Source organism: Diabrotica undecimpunctata, chromosome 7 (assembly GCF_040954645.1).
Source record: "Diabrotica undecimpunctata isolate CICGRU chromosome 7, icDiaUnde3, whole genome shotgun sequence".
In the NCBI taxonomy this organism is placed as follows: domain Eukaryota; kingdom Metazoa; phylum Arthropoda; class Insecta; order Coleoptera; family Chrysomelidae; genus Diabrotica; species Diabrotica undecimpunctata.
The window spans coordinates 142,908,293-142,922,107 of NC_092809.1; the positions used below are offsets into that span (position 1 = coordinate 142,908,293).

General features: G+C 30.9%; 1 protein-coding gene across 2 annotated transcripts in view; it reads left to right on the forward strand.

Annotated features, from left to right (window-relative positions):
* Window positions 1-801: 801 nt before the first annotated feature.
* The window catches only part of LOC140445955 (uncharacterized), a 249,157-nt gene continuing 236,143 nt past the window's right edge, over window positions 802-13,815 (forward strand). For both annotated transcript variants that reach the window (XM_072538413.1, XM_072538412.1), the window contains exon 1: window positions 802-1,095. The gene's annotated coding sequence lies outside the window, so the exon portion shown is untranslated. The remainder of the gene's footprint in view (window positions 1,096-13,815) is intronic.

The window sequence follows — 13,815 nt, forward strand, 5'->3', positions numbered from 1 at the left end:
TCAAATATCAATTCAAATCGAATCAATTATTGAATTGATTATCGAATCGAATCGATTATCGAATCGAGTAGAATAAAATAAATTAAAATAAATAAATTAAAGTAAATTAAAACCATCGATGTATAGACGATAAGAAAACTATGCTCCCCTCCTCGGTCACTGCCGGAGTGCCACATCCCGTTTTTTATAAATAAAGAAATTAAGATTCAACGCAAGAACTTTGAATAAAATGGATACACCATTAAACAAAATGGATAAACATCGACTAGCGTAGCCGATACTAAATTGCGTAGCAAAAGGAAGAAGGCAAGTCTTGTTACATCAAAAGATATATGTTTGATTGCGCAACAGAAAAAAATGTTTTATTTCTTTACTTTTTCCTTAAAACTTTTGTACATATACGATGTATTTGTTATTCTTGCCTTTTGTTATATTTCATACCTACGTCACTGGACAATTCCAATTTTGTTAAAAAATTCTTCTCTAATTTCCAACTATTTCCTTTGGATAAATTCCTTCATAAAAACGATTTCCATTTAAAGAGTCATTTGCATTTAGAAAATCCAATTTTAATTCAAATCAGTAGCTATGCGTATTTACAGAAAACTTCACCTATCCAGTTAGCAAAAATAGCGCAAAAAGACTAACTTTTTTATTTTTTATCAGTTTGAAACTATCACATTATCATTTGAGAGAGCGTCGGCGTAGTATCCCTAGCAACCGGAATTCAGAGGGGATGATTTTCCGTGGGACAAACCGACCCTTTGATAAAACAATTCAGTTTGCGATCCAAATCCGGGGTTGAATCTGTATCTGTGCATGCAGCGCCACCGAACAATCGTGCCGTAAACTCTAACCTCATTAACCGAACGCACGTCATAGAACGCATTCTAAATCAAGCATTATAATTTTTGAGGGTGCTATGAAATGTTTTGACAGGCGTTCCAGACTCTTATCTAAAAGTTTTAAATCAGTCTGATAATATTGTGAAGTTCAGTTTGAAGTAGTGTTCAGTTTGAGAAAAAATCGAATTAACTGGTGTCAATTTGATCAACAATATTTAACAGAACCTGACTAACCTGAGGAATATTTAAGGTAAGTCTCTAATTTATGATATACAACTAATTTCACATTTTCCGGCTTATTGCTTATTATCAATCTAATTTTATACTGGTTGTTCACAGTTCACAGTAAAAGTTTTGTAGATATTAGAATTGAATTAATTTTACAAGTACATTCAATTTGATTATTTAGTACATTTGGGGACATGTTTTGAACTACATATATAACCTTAAATTATAATAGAAATGTTTTATTCTAATATAAAAAACAAAATAGATATTATAAACTATTGATATGCACATATAATTTGAATTTTTTATTTATTTTAAATTTTTGACGTTTAATATTTGGATAGCGTGACAGTTACTCGATATTCTGTACAATTTATTACACTTCTAAATAATATTTTTTGTCACAAAGTGATATAGATAATGTAATATATAAATAAGTAGCGATATAAATTGATTTAGCGAAGTAGAAGCAGATGAATTTAGGGAAAATAGAAGTTTAATGTGCCTATAATAATTATAATAGTAATTCAATTTATCAATCTATGTAGTTGTAAAGTAAAGATGTTGTAGTTTTATGAGTTGTAAATTGTAAAACTTTTCTTTTCTGTATTTTATTAGTTTCGAATGTGCTCTAACTTCGGTAGTAAGTAATTCTATTCCATTCCACATGTATATATCTGTGAAGCGTTGTTGATGAACATGAAAGAATGTCCTTTCGAACCAATTCGCTTCGTAGATTTAGTACTACTCTTGTCACAGGTTCAATATTATAGTGACGTTATATTTTTCTGAACTTGCCACTATACTTTCTATTCTTCATAGATAAAGCTATTCCTCATCATATAAATAGTCAATTTTGACATCTGTTTTTGTAATTGTCTTTGATATAGAGCTTTAGTTTCCTTTGATATGGTTTTCTGTGTATTTTCCATTCTTTCTTTTACTATTTTTATTTATATGATTTTTTCTCCTCTTCTTTTATCCTCTCTAGTTGCTTGTCCCGAGGATGGTTCTCATGATTTCTATCTCTGGTAATTTTATTAGATTTCTTGATACATTTCTTGCTTATTGTGCTTATTGCCATTGCAAAATATGTTATTATGGGTCTTATTAGCATATTGTGGATTTTAATTTTTGTTCATAATAAGTTTTCTTAGTTCGGTATACTCTTCTTCTTACATGATTTCGTTTTGTGCTTCGTTCTTTTAAATGAACATAGATCTTTTTAGATGTGGAGGTCTCGGAATGTCTTTCGAAATATCGCTTACATTTTGTGAAAATGAATAGTGAACACTTCTTCTCTCGTCTCTTCCCGACGCATTACAACACCATTTTATTCTTAACCTGTGTTTCTGAAACTTCTAGAAGATTTAAGTGTGTCCTTTAGTTTTTATTTATTACTACATATCAAGAAGAAGAAAGAAACAAAACAATATAAAAGAGTACCTATAGCCAGGACTGGAACTTGGAGAATTATCAGTGGGACAAAGATCAGGTTGCCGTCCCCTCCTCTTTCTCCAAGGAATAATACCTCTGTACCAGCACCAACTAAATTTAGGGAGTGAACAGAACATGAACAAAATATGCTAACTCGCTCTCCTGAAGTAGTCTGGACTGAATTCCTTTATACTTTCCGGCCATATATATTTGCCTCATTGTCATAGGATTGGCCTTTACAGTTCTCTTAGTTTAGTCCATCTTTGTCTAATTTTTTTAGGATTTCTTGACTAAGATCTTTACCTGTTTTCTCACTAACTGAGAGAAAATCAATAAAATTTTCTTCTACCTGCGATGTATTTGTTTTGACGTAACGAAGGAATACTATTTGGCATTTAAAATGTCTTATCTTTTGCCTTATGCCATTGGCAGTCATTTTAAGGAATTATCTTGTATTTTATGTGAATAATACGAGATTTGCCTTTTCTTATGCCGCTCAGTATGTTGTTGAAGAGTGACATTGTAATGCGATATAAGTTCTACAGTGTTAAACAATTTCCACTAGATGGGTCGCTGAAATCAGTCTACCTTAGTTCATCGTAATGGATTCCTTGCTTTGCTAGGAATAGAATAGCATCGATAGTGCATCTTGTTTTGGAAATCTGCATCAATACTTGCCTTTATTAAACAAGATTCGAACGCTATACACCAACAAAAACAAAGTTTGTGGTTAGTTGAATTTTCATGTATAGGCAATTTTTTATTTTCTCCAATTCGCAAGTTTTTTTCTTTAGCTAAGGAAGACACTTGGTTTGATAAATACGGATACCAGAGATGTACTAAAAATTCGGCATAAAGTACATTTAAGTGGAATGGAAAAATGGTTATAATATCTTTAATAAACGTGGAAAGACAGGAAAATATTAAGAAATAGGAAATAAACGTTTCTTAGCGATCCATAAAAGAGATGATACAACCGAATACTAATATTGTAGAGCTATCTGCCTGTTATCTGGTCTATTTGAATTAGATATCAGAGTTGTACAAAAATAAACAGCAAAATAGTGAAGAGTAGAATGGATGAAAATAAGAATTCTTCAGAGAAGCTAGGACAAAAAATAATATTCCTTAAAAAGACATAATTATACATCATCATCATCATTCACCATCATCCACCATCATCATCAGCCACCTTTACATAGTCGTTCTTCATTTCTGTCCACGATTGTCCAATATTCGCTTTTCTGTGTCATGTTGTACAGGCTTTTTACCTTATGTCATAGGCCCATCTTAAATTTGGACGTCTTTTTGGTCTCTTGACGCCTCTTGAATATCACATTGTAATTCTAGTAGACCATCTATTGTCAGTTCTTCTCGCCAAATGTCCCACTGACATTTTAAAGATTTAAATCTTTGGATTACAGCAGTGACCTGGGTTTTCTGTCTGATCCATTATATTTTTTTTGCGATCTCTCTTTGTTATGCCTAACATGTATCACTCCATTGACCTTTGAGTGACTTCGAGTTTGGTTATTATTTCTTTCTTTAGTGTCCAAGTTTCGCAGCCGTATGTCATGATTGGTAGTATACACTGATCGAATGCTTTTTTCTTCAGGTGAAGTGGCATCTTCAATTTGAATTTAATTACATTTCTACTAAAATATGCCCAAGCCAGTTTCATTCTTCTGTTGATTTCTAGGAGTAAGGAGCCGGATTTATGCATTAATTGGCCCATGTATACATACTCTGTCTACTGTCTTAGTATAGTGTTGTTTATTATTATTAAATCTTGGACATCCACTAGCTTGTTGTACATAGTTTTTGTTTTTGTCAAGTTCATTTTTAGACCAACTTTAAACTAGAGTTGCAGTAAAAGGCTTTGGTGATATTGCGTCTCCTTGTCGGACGCCTCTGGTAGTGGGAAATTCTGGAGTGTTTTCATAAATTTTTACCTTAGATTTGGCTTGTCCGTTTGTATTTTCTAAAAAGTCTATGTACGGTTTGTCAATGCCTTTGTTGGTCAAATATATATATATATATATATATATATATATATATATATATATATATATATATATATATAGATATGTATATATTTATACCGAGGCACATATTACCCACCGTCAAGATGACTATGTGTATAGTTCCATAGATAGACATGTAAGAGGACGGAGTCAGATGAATTTTTCACATGAAGAAATGAATTAAATGTAGAGATCTTCGTGCTCTTCTTTATAATATAGCACTCATTAAATGGGATAAAAACGAAAACTTTTGAATGACAAAACTAAATTCTTTTCAAACTTGTGTGGGATTCTTTCATGTTCTGTATTAAGTGGTAAGATAGATCTTATCAAAACCGATGAATCAACAATTGCGTTAATGTTATTTGTTGTTTATGTTAACAGAGCAATAATGAGCGCATTCGAAAGTAATCTAATTAATGTGCTATTTTATGTTTAAGTACTTTGACTTACACAGCAATTTCGTATATTAACGTTTTTCTGCTGAACATAATTTTTAATCTCGCTTAAATTTATTTCTCTTTTTTACTAATCACAACAAATGTTAATAATTGTAAATAAGATGCCAATATGTGAAAAGCAATAAACACTAGAAATAAAAGAATAAAAACGAAAAAGTTAGTGCCCGAGGAAGTTAATATAATATTAATAAATTAATGCGGACATACCAAGGCAGATGACTAGTCTACGATGTTCTCTTTTTCTTGTTTGAATTTTTATTTATTTTTCTTTCTCCTAGAGTTTGTTTTATTGCTGTTTTTATGTTTTTAATTTTTTTTTCAAAACTATCGTCTATATCTTCCCCTTGTGTGACCATTCGTTGACCATTTTTTGTTGTAGTTTGGACTGATATAAGAAACTTAATCTTGAGTCATCATAAAGTTATTCTATGTTGAATTTTTTTTTCGTATATTGGTGGTTTACTTTATGCAACAATACATTGGCTTATAATCCAATCCTTGCCGTGGGGATCCTGGCATATAAAGAAAAATGCAAGCGAGTGTGGGATAATACTGCAGTTTGGTTGCATTAGTGCTGTATTGGCTAAATTATGCAGGACATGATGCTGATAGAAGTCATTCGGGCCATAATAATGAAAAGACCTTCTCCAATGTAATACAAATTATAGTGAAATAATGGCATCTCCTGAGGGAAAATATTCGGAAGCAAACTGCAAATACATCGTTTGGATTTTCAAGTGAGGACTATTTTAGATTGTGAGAGACATGTATGAGCAAGTAACAACTAGTGTTAGGTTATGTGTAGGAGGAACTGATGAATTTAACGTGGAAGTAGAATTCCACCAAGGCTCGGTTCTTAGTCCTTATTTATTCTCATTAGTGTTGGATCAGATCGAAACCAGCAAAACAACAGGGTAACATTCTCTTATTCTTGATGTATGGTGATGATGGAATGTTAGTAGGAAATAGTGAAAGCGACTCAGAATAAAAACTGCAACCGTTGAGACTTGAGGAAAATATATATTTAAAACTTAGTAGGACAAAAACAGTATTTGTCATGTTCATTTAAAGATGGTGTTACTACATACTGCACGTTATGGAATGAAATGATTGTGGAAAGTAATAGTTTTAAGTAACTAGGGTCGGTATGATAGAGTAATGGGGAAATAGTTGGAGATGCGTGCTGTAGAAATAGGGATGAATGAATGATGACGCAGGAAGCGAGTCGTGTGTTGTGTGACAGAAAAATTCCAATGAAGCTGAATAGAAAATTTTATAAAACAGCCATAAGATCAGCTACGACTTACGGAACTGAATGTTGGGCGGTTAAAAAGAAACGCAAACAACGGATGCATGTGGCGGAAATGAGAATACTAGATGGATAAGTGAAGTGACAAAAAATGACAATATTACGAATGAGTATATTAGGGGAAGTCTGAGGGTGGCACCAATTGATGCTAAAATGACAGATTATAGGTTAAGATTATTTGGTTATGTTCGAGGTCAACACATTAATCCCTCAGTACGAAGAATTGGTGATCTGCGGGTTCCTAGGGAAAGTAGGAGAAGAAGACCTGGGGAGAGACGCTTGAGCAGGACATTTCGATAAAGGGGTTTGTTATTGATATGGCACAAGATAGAAACTTACAAGGAAAGGTCATAAGGGAAGCTGACCCCTCATCGAGATAAAGGCAAAGATAATGATGATGGTGGTGGTTTGTTTTCATCATCATCATCATCATCAACCTGTATGCGTCCACTGCTGGACATAGGTATCCCTCAGCTCTTTCCATCTGTCTCTGTCTTGTGCAGCTTGCATCCAGTTATTGCTAACACGCTTGAGGTCGTCAGTGTATCTAGTTGATGGGCGACCTCTGCTCCGTATTGCTTCTTGCCTTGGTCTCCACTCTAAAATACGGTTTGTTTTAAATTTAATTGAATTATAATCATTGTTTATGTTAGCTGAAGTTAGCATCGCTCCTCTAATATATAGAAGTCAAAGCCAAATGCAGACCGCTTTGCCTTTCTGATAACTTTATTAGATACTAGTGTACCACGTAAGCGAAGATATCCATTACAACATCTTTATGTATAACATTTTATTGCTCTCGTGTCCGATTAGTGTTGCTCAACAAGTTTTCGGAATAGTACGGAATATAATATTATCGTATGTATACAGCGAATCTATTAACAAACACGTTTTAATGATTTTGGTTTAATTTCTTGTGACTTATAATGTAGATTTACCAAAATACAAAAAAATATAATAAAATAAAATAAAATACAATAAAATACATTAAAATACAATAAAATAAGATCAAATTGAATCGAATAGACTATCGAGTCGATTATCGAATTAAATCGATTATTGAGTCGAATCGAATCAAATATACAATCGAATCGATTATCGAATCAAATCATATTATCGAATCAAATCTAATCAAATATCGAATCGAATATCGAATTAAATCAATTATCGATTATCGAATCGATTATAGAATCGAATAGAAATAAAATAAATTAGAAAGTATAAAAATAATTAAAGTAAATTAAAACCATCGCTCCTTGCTTAGAGAAACATTCGACAGCACAATATCAAAAACTATTTTATATATGAACGGAAAGGTATTTTCTCTGCGTCTCCTCTCGATAATTCTTTTGGCACGCCTATTATCGTCCAATCTTGCGACATATTGGTATATTATGGTAGGTATTCTTTCTATAATCTTGTAGTTTGGCTCTTCTTCGGGCCTCTGCATTTGGAATTCGATCTGGTAGAGAGAGGCCTAAGATTGACCGTTTTATTACATACTCTGAGGTTTATATTGAACAACATAAAAACGTTAACAACTGAGCTATTTATCCAGATTTCTGAGAGTGAATTATCTTCAAATTCTAGTTAATCAAGAAGTGGAAATTTCAGCAAGTGTCGCAGTTACCCATTAGCCTATTACTATTTAGTAAACGTTACTTTAGATTTTAGAAAAGCGTAACAGAGTAGGTACATTTTAAGCTTCATTTAACTTAGCCATAATAAAGACCAACCAAATTAATAAATGTCTAAAGAACAGACACCGGGTGGCATTTGAACCCACAATCTAAGCGATCCGGGCCTATCCGTTAACTAACCGAGCTATCTACCATGTCCCACGGGAGTCAATCTGTTTCTTAATAAACGTTTGCATTTAACGTTTGCATACTAAAAAAAGTAACTACTCGTTACTTTATTTTCGTTAATATCCAATACCCTAAGTATCGAATACCAAACCGAGAATTATATATCGTTACTTCATTACTTATTTCGGTATTTTGTTTACACGGTAGCCGGCATTATCTGTTATCAATTTTAATTTGCCTCGTTTCTTTTGAATATTGGCGGCGCTTTTTAAGCAAATTTTGTTTAACCGAATGATCTCATCGCAGACTCAGCAGAATAGTCTTAGGCCGATAAGATTTGTAGTATAGATTTCTCCTAAGTGAATTATCAGCTAAGGTGACATTTTTTAAGTTTTGATACGATATTATTGTCGGCGTCGCAACGTAAGAAGATTATATTATGATTAGAGGGCGGCTACTAGTATTCTCAAAATCTGGACAATTAATTTCAGAGCGAAGAAGTCGTCTGCTGGGAAAGAATGTACAAAATATTTTATTTTTACATTGTAATTTATGACCTCTGAATACATGTCAATTTTTTTAAGTGTTTTTTAATGAATATTTTGATTCGCTATGTATGTTTATGGTATTAAAAGGTAAAAGAAATAATAAATTAGACTTACTCACAATCAATTTAATTTAACTAATCAGACGACCGGTTTCGCTTTCTACAATATGCAAAGCATCTTCAGGTCACGATACAAAGTTAAATAAATGCTGAAAATAATAAACCCATATTAGGGTGTTGTCTAATAAAGATAAAACAAAGATAGGTGATATAAATTATATAAATTACAGTAATTATGCCAATATTACATGTCTGTGGTTTTTCAAAATGAATAAAATGTTTAAGCAGACAAGGTAACACCCACAAATTGGTAAATTAGTCTATTAAACTGTAATGAATTAATAAATAAACAAATAAATAAAACATTACTTACATGCCGGTACTCTATTAATTGATGGTTGAAAGAACATGGTTCAAACTATCTTGTATTGTTGATTGGAGAACTCAAGTCAACTATTGTAATTGTTTAACAGTAAACGGGGAAGTTCTTGAGGAGACAGATTTTATCCAATGAAGTAGAGATAGGTAAATGTAATTGTTTGTTTGATGAAAGTAATGTTCTATGCCATTAAGTTCTTTAAAGTTATTTATATTTATTCTGGAGATATATTTATGAAATGTGTGTTATTTATTGAGATTTTTATTTTTGGTTTGGAAGGTGTCAGTTGTGAGACAATGAATAAGAATAGATGTACAAATTGTGTGGGTGTGCAATTATATCAGCTTGTAATTATCAAATTTCTTTGATAAAGTTATGTTGCAATATATAGTAAATTATTGTAAAGTCCAATATATAAAGTTAAAAATTAAAATTGAGACACTTTAAGACACACAGAAAACACACAGAAAACACTTAAAAAACGGGGGGACGAAACAGACATTAAATTTAAAAAGGGGGAGGATTTTAAAAGGACTACATCTCTTACTTGGAGACAATGAGTTTTTTATGTTATATATAAGATTTTAGAGGTAAACTTGACAAATGTAGGTTAAAGTGTGACAGTTCTTCTTCTATTTTAAATGCTGTAAGTTAAGCTGTAAGTTAAGTTATCTAGTTTTATGAAATAAGCTGATATTAATAAATGTCTAAAAATTTTTAAGTTTAGATATCAAAGTTATTTGATGTGTTCATATTGGCATACTTTAACAAACTTTAAATAATTAGATTTCAATGTAACAATATAAATAATTGTAATACATCTTCTATGATAACTAACTCAGCTTAGTCAAAGTTACAGAACAAACTTAAGTGATTATTTGGTAATTAAATTAAATATGTACATTTGTAATTAAAATGTACATGTAATTACAAACTTTCTTTGAAATAATTGTTGGTGTGAGTTGTCTGTCATGGTGTGTATAAATATTTCAAATATTTATTCCAGTTTTTTTAACTTTTTTTAAGTTTTTTTTTAAGGGTTTTCTGTGTGTTTTCTGTGTGTCTTAAAGTGTCTCAATTTTAATTTTTAACTTTATATATTGGACTTTACAACCATTTGCCATATATTGCAATATAACTTTATCAAAGAAATTTGATAATTACAAGCTGATATAATTGCACACCCACACAATTTGTACATCTATTCTTATTCATTGTCTCACAACTGTCACCTTCCAAAACAAAAATAAAAATCTCAATAAATAACACACATTTCATAAATATATCTCCAGAATAAATATAAATAACTTTAAAGAACTTAATGGCATAGAACATTACTTTCATCAAACAAACAATTACATTTACCTATCTCTACTTCATTGGATAAAATCTGTCTCCTCAAGAACTTCCCCGTTTACTGTTAAACAATTACAATAGTTGACTTGAGTTCTCCAATCAACAATACAAGATAGTTTGAACCATGTTCTTTCAACCATCAATTAATAGAGTACCGGCATGTAAGTAATGTTTTATTTATTTGTTTATTTATTAATTCATTACAGTTTAATAGACTAATTTACCAATTTGTGGGTCTTACCTTGTCTGCTTAAACATTTTATTCATTTTGAAAAACCACAGACATGTAATATTGGCATAATTACTGTAATTTATATAATTTATATCACCTATCTTTGTTTTATCTTTATTAGACAACACCCTAATATGGGTTTATTATTTTCAGCATTTATTTAACTTTGTATCGTGACCTGAAGATGCTTTGCATATTGTAGAAAGCGAAACCGGTTGTCTGATTAGTTAAATTAAATTGATTGTAAGTCTAATTTATTATTTCTTTTGCCTTTTGAAATGGACTCACACAAGCAACACATTCATGGTTTATGGTATTGTTCGTAATGCGCATAAGTCCAATTTTCCAAATTTTTGTTACATATTTTTTTGTATCTTAAGAGTCTCTAAGCATATACCCGAACTACTATTTTCTCTAAAACGACACTCACTTCTAACTGCAAGACGCAAGAGTCTCGCAGGCTTAGTCTTGTTCTTGCTCAAATCTTGCACGGTCAGTCTTCGTCTTGGTCTTGCTAAAATTAGGCGGTTTTGGTCTTGAAGAGCGATTTTAGGCAACACTACAAAGTATGATATTAATGTTGGACATAACTCATCAAAAACATCTGGAAAATATTTTTCAAAATTTAAACCCAAGGTTAATAAAGATCATCAATCAAATTTTATTTATAAAATAAATTTTAAAGACTGCAATTCAACATTATATTGGGCAAACACACCAATACCTGCATAGAAGAGTTGTTGCACACAAACAGTGTACAGACCAATGCATTAAACACAACAGCCCTAGCCAGACATTCTTTAGAAAATAACCAGATTTTGGAAAAAGAACAAAATTACAACAAAATATTCATATTGGAGATGATTCACGTAAAAAAAGATCAAAATTCTATCAATATTAAGACTGACATCAAAGATCTTTCCAATATGTATCATAATTTAATAAATTAAGTTGTTTTTAAATGCACTATGGCAGATATTTAAGATACGACCTCGAACCACTTCTATTTTAAGATACCTGCCAGATGTCATCTGTCAATGTCAGATACCAATTTTTTAATCCATTTTAAACTTTTAAAAAGTGTAAACATGAAATATAATTTTATAGGTAATATAATGTTTATAAAACAAACTGCTTATTGAAAATGGCAAATTTGCCGAAACGTTTAAGCAATAGATAAGTAGTAGTTTTATTTACAATAGACCGACAAACCCAGGAAATAAAAAAGTTTCTATTTAAATATTCACGGTCAGGAAATATTATATATATATATATATATATATATATATATATATATATATATATATATATATATATATATATATATATATATTTAATAGTTAAATCTAATATTTTATTAGATTCTAAATTTTATGCAAGCGATTTCCAGATTTGAAATCGAAACGTCAAAATGGATATAAAATGTAGTTTTCATTGCAATTAATTGTGGTTTAATTCCATATAAATATAATATTTAACTTAAACATGGCACAAGAAAAAATTTCAGAACACATTTATATTAATAATTCAACTGTGCAAAATTGTATGGAAATATTTTTCGTCCGCAAAAACCTTTTTCAACAGACTGTACAACGTTTTATTCGAAAACAAACACCCTAGGAATTAAATTAGCAGGAGTTTTTTGACGTCGGCAATTTTCCTGCATTCACCGTCAAACATTTTGTCACTCATTTATTCCCCCAACTTAGGCAAACATTAACTTAATTTAGTTTTCTTCTTTTTTTTTTCATAATTGGCTCAAAAGTTCGTAATTTACTTCGGTAAAATATTGTAATGAATTTACTTTTGTGATCATGCCGCAGGTAATTTCGTCTGCAAATAACGTTTGAGCGGTTTTCATTTATTTAGTTAAGTGTAATTTCCTGAATATAATTATTTGATCAAGTCCGACAAAGTAATGTTGTATGTTTGAAGAAAAATCGGTATATGTATACGTGACTTCAAAAACTTATATTCATAATAGATGTATTAGATATTATGTTTATATGGGAATATAAACCAGTCTATCTGAAAAAAAATTCATTTCACGTAAAACTCAAACAGATATTTGAAGCTTCTAAAAGGTATATAATAGCCCAGGGATATAAGCCTTTTTTCATGACACTCGTCCGGCCAGGCAAACGACAGTTGTTTTGAGTAGTATGGACCTCTATAACAAGAACCTATATGTTTCCTACAGTCGATTTTTTGGACTTCATTAATTATTAACAAATCAAGTTCAAATCTTTTTTCGTCTATCAGCAAAAGGTCAAACATGTGAAACAAATTTGAAGGTAAGAAACTTAAGTCATATATGTAAAAACGTTTCTATCCCTATTTGTTTCTTAGAAAATTGCAAAATTAGTCAAAATTTTGGTTTTTATGAATATTATTTTTAAACTTTTTTAAAAATAAACATATAACCATTATATTACATACAATGTTGGGTCTTGTGGTGCTTAAAATATGATCAAAAGTTCAAGTCGATCGGTCAAATAGTTTAAAAGCTATTTAATTTGTTTAAGTATCCCAAATTAAATTTTTTTGCAACAATATAAGTCAGAAAATTATATAGTTATATTAATTATACGGGTAGCTTCTGAAAGAAGAAGATTTATTTTATTATTATTATTAAAAAAAATAGGAAAAATAATTTTAAATATTGAATTTTTTTACAAATCTAAAAGAAAAAAAAGTTGACCTAGGACACTTTGGGACGAAGTTAGTGCGTTTTTTTTATAAATTGATAGCAGCTTTGTTTAGTAACAATTAAAAGATCTTATTAGGGCCATCTGAAAGGACATACTTTAAAGTTTTAATGTGAAAAATTTGAAAAAGATTGCATTTTATAGGAATCGTTCACAAAGCATAAAAAATGTCCTCAAAATTGGCCGGCTTTGAACCTAGTGAGAGAGGTGGAGGGGGAAGGAGCTGTTAACTCATCGAGTAAGAATCTATGGAGAAGCTATGAGCATATTAAGCTGTGTATTGAAAACGGCGTCAGTAGGTGTGGCTAACGATCATACCAATATGGCGGTGGGATGATTTATTTATCCAGCGGTAAACACTAAAATCACGACATATTATACATAAAGATAAATTAATGCAGTCAAATAACAAGTTGTATCT